Here is a 4,424-nt window from a genome sequence, read left to right on the forward strand (position 1 = left end):
TTGGAGCCCTCTTTGTTGCAATCCTATGGTTAGTAGGCGTTAGTTTTCCTAAATTTGTTGCTTTGATGATGAAGAATACCTATATATCCACTTGTGTTTTTATTCTCACCACAATCTGAATCTGATTGACCTTTCTACTGTGGATGTCAAGTTTCATGCTCCTATCAAGCCATTTCTAAATGCATTTTGGGTTCTTAAGTCATATAAGGAACTTCCCAATTTTGAAATCCAAGGTTTTGTCAAAAATCCTAACTTCTTGCACTTAGAGATTTTGAAGGTACACTCTCTTGAATTTCATTTATACTTGTAGACTTCTTTGTCAATCTTGATGCCTTTGGCACTCTAAGCTATATGTGGACCAAAATTGGTTGAATTGGCATCTTGGGGACATGGATCACGATCCATGTTTTAGAGCCAAATGGTATAAAATTTGTGGGATAGATTCTTGGAAAATTTTTACAATGATTGGGCATCCATTTTTTTGGTATTACACCAATTTTCTTTACTTTGGTCAAAATGACCATTCGGAGTGTGAGTTAGAGAAAAATTTTGGGTTTTTGGGTCAAAAGGTGTCCAAATTCATCCAAATTTTAGGAGAGGCCTCCCAAACCTATGCTCTAATGGTGGGTAACTTTTGACCCAAATCTAAGCTATTGGGAGGCATGGATCATGATCCATGATTGGATTCCAATTTCTACTGTTTTTGTTGTAGTGCACTGACGCAGGCTAAGGAAGTCTCCTGCTAAAATTCTTTGAAGTTTGGGTGTTGGGGAACATGGATCACGATCCATGTTTCACCACCAAACTAGAATTTGATCACATGGTCTTGAAGTGCCCATCTTGCTGAGTGTTTTTTCCAATTCTTTTTGGATTTGGATGACTTTTGATCCTCCTATTAGCAATGGACTTCCAAAAAATCCGTTGATTGGTGTGATTTATTTGGTGTTTTTTGTGTCGTGTAGACCACATAAAGATGTTAAGGTAAACAGACCGTACCTATTGAATTTGGTGAAGAGTGGTAGCCCTAGTGGCTCATAGTAAGCAAAAATGCAACATGTGCTCTAGGTCGCCTAGAAGCTCTAGCTCTCTCTCTCATTCTCTCTCTCTAATGCAAATGAGGCCCAATGACCTACCTTGGTATTATGTATCCGACTTACCTGGAACCCCAACTGTACTCTTATCTTCTTTGCTTCAATTGCTCATTTCATATCACTTACAAATCGCTTGTGATGTGGATATCTTATCGCTGTTTGCCCGTGATTTGGCGGGATAAGTGTTGTGAGTCAACCAACCCTTGAAGAATGGCTCAGAGTCGAGTGCAAAATAGCAAAATGATGCGGCTGACTATTGATGAAGACTTCCTTTAGAGATGGACTCATTTTTCAATTAAACCTTTTAAAAAATGTAAGTATTGTCATTCCAGATATCATTTGAAGTACCGTTGTTCGTCAAAATACACAAATTGGAGATTCTTTCAAAGATATCATGCTTGTTTGCATGAAGATCTTTTGGCAATATTGGAAGCTGTTAAGGAATGGTGGGAACGGATTCTAATTTAGAATCTTCAACCAAGCAAGAGGTGTGACCATTGTCACAAGAGAGGTCACAAGGTTTCTAATGTTGAGGATTGTCCATACTTAATTCTTCAAAATTTGACGAATATTGAGACACAAGTTCAGAACCAGTTGCATGTAGTCTGTAGATACCAAGATGCAAATGGAATTTTACAAATCATCCAAATCTTCATGTGATTTATTGATTGATTCTGATTTTGAGCAGCATGCCAGAATTATCCAAAGAATTCTCATCAAGAGTTGCTAATGGTGGAGATGGATGTTCCACAACTGGATGAAGACTGGTCACCTTTGTCATCATCCATGAATGATATCAATGTAAAAGAGAAGTACATTAGCAGTAGAGATTTGGATTGGTCTCCAGTTCAGTTTCAAATCACCAAGTCTAGCATCGATCCAACATTCTATGTTCCTAGAAAGTATGATGATTCTGAAAGCATTACTAGCATCACAACACTGGAACATTATCTTTACTATGCTATGATGGAGGATATAACAACTTCACAAGCGAGGGTAATTCTCGAGCGGCTAGAGACACTCATTACAAAGGAGGTAATGGTGTTCCACGAGGAAGGGGATGTACTCATCACAAAAGGGAGAAGGGTACCATACCACTATAGTAAGGAAGATGGTTGTGCATATGGTTGTGATCAAGGGATAGTGGAAGAAGCTCTATTGTCCAAAGGCAGATGGTTGGATAAGAGAACACCATGCAATTAGTGTAAAGACCAGTGTCACGAGAAGGAAACCAATAGCAAGTCCAGATGCGAGTTCAAAATCAATTGGATCAAGACATGCAGATTCAAGCAGAATTTCTCAAATCATCAACAACTCTAGATTAGTTTGTTCTAGACTCTAATTTGGGGTAGTGACATCAGAATAACCTAAAGTACCATCATCAAGAATTGATGCTGGTGGAATTAAGGGTTCCTTGAATGGAAGAAGAGTGGTCAGCTCTGCAATTTGATATGATCATTGGCCTTACTGTATGAACATAGCACATAGCAGATGAGTACTTGGCATGCTTTCCAATTTAGCTCCAGAGCACCAAGTCTGATTTCAATCTGAAAAGGCGATGGTCAGTCGCGAGAATCCCAAAAGTCCAGTATTTGGGTAAATATCAGCGTCTTATAAAATGAAAGCGTCAGGTTCAGGAGTATCTAGATGATAACAGTTCAGAAGGGAGCAGTGGTGAATGCACAATCCACAAGGGAAGGGGAACTCATCTAGGCATCACCAGGACCAGCCATTGGAATGTAACCTTTCAAGGTCTAATTGATGATAAGAACGGAGAATGTAGTGTGTGGCACATCGTGTGGCTAGACGATGGAACATGACCAGATCTTCAGAAGGCCATAGAAGCTGATGGTTGGAAATTAAATAGTCAAACTTCTAAAGCCAGATGGCCAGATTCCAAAATTATAGCTTTTCATATGGTTGCAATTCGTGAAAGATTAGGAGATCAGACTTTAGGTGTTTGTATAATTGCGTTTCAAACTCTGCATATTCATATATAATTGATGTCAGCTGGTCTAGTAATACTTGTCTAGTGGGTACTAGTTCATCATATGATCAAAAGATCAACAATCCTAAAGGATGAATGGCTAGCAATCGTTCCCTGGTTTCGAGAGGGTAAAGGCACAAGAGACAAATGCCAACTTGAAAAGCAATGGAAATACCCATTTCAAATTTCAAATTTCAAAGAACTGGCAATACCCATTTCATATTTCAAATTTCAGAGAACTGCCAATTTCATATTTCAGATTTTTGAGAGCTACCATTTTCAGATTTCAGATTTCAGATTTCAGAGAACTAAATATACCAATTTCAAACAACTGGCTATACCAGATTCTGAATAACTCGATTTTTGAGGATTTACAGGCAGATATAGGTCTAGTGATGCGTATTCTGAGGAACAATGCAGTGTCTGATGGTTTAGCCAGGGAATCATTACACTTCATATTTGGGGTTGAAAGTTTGAGATCCAGGCATTTCATGGAGTTCCTTTACTAAGAATAACCAGTGGACTACTATTATTTTCAATGCAAATATGATAATGGAGGTCTCATTCGATTAGCATCAACATTCAACAATCCCAAAGTCTTCCAAAGTACTACCCAAATCCACAAGGAAGTTAGATGGACGGATACTAAATAGAACATGAGGCCTTTTGGAAATTTTGATGTATAACAAAATTCAAGAAAGGGGAGGAGGAATGTAGACGGTGGGAACTGTCTCTAAGCTGGAATTCTGACTGACAGCTGAGCTGGTATTTACCAAGCCAGTTACTACAATAACTACACAGTGGATAGTCAATCAAAGACCTAGTCCGACACCTATAAGTAGGGGCCATTAATTCATTAGAAGGGGAATTTGATGGTGTATGCTTTGAGCTATGTCACATTGCCGTGGTGTCTTGGATCTCACTATACTCTCGTATTCTTTTACTGATAAGCTGAGAGCAGTCTTGTGGCTCACACTGGACTTTTTCCAGTTGTACTGATCTGATCTTAATACAATTCAGTTCTAGCTCCGGTTCCAATATATGTGTCATTTCCATTTCAGTTATTAGTTCCAATTCCACTCCATTATCAGTGACTTGTCTGATCTAAAGTCTTTTTGTCTGAATTGAACTCTCTTAACCCAACATTGGAATAGTTATCTGAAGAGACCAACCCATTCCACCCTTACCTAGGGGAATGACATAAGAAGTGTCATTAATGATGAACTTTAATGCATCCTCTTACGAGTCCGGAGTTGCTTTGTATGTCTGCATCCAAGAAACAGCTAGGATGACTGCTTTGTTGAGAGCTATATGTGCCATGACATGAAACTAATGTCGACATTGAT

At 38.8% G+C, this 4,424-nt stretch overlaps 1 pseudogene; it reads left to right on the forward strand.

Moving 5' to 3' along the window:
* The first annotated feature begins 1,497 nt into the window (after positions 1–1,497).
* LOC147425438 (uncharacterized) lies at positions 1,498–3,587 on the forward strand (annotated as a pseudogene).
* The last annotated feature ends 837 nt before the right edge of the window (positions 3,588–4,424 follow it).

This window comes from Adiantum capillus-veneris, chromosome 25 (genome assembly GCF_014529385.1).
Source record: "Adiantum capillus-veneris isolate H3 chromosome 25, ASM1452938v2, whole genome shotgun sequence".
Taxonomy (NCBI): domain Eukaryota; kingdom Viridiplantae; phylum Streptophyta; class Polypodiopsida; order Polypodiales; family Pteridaceae; genus Adiantum; species Adiantum capillus-veneris.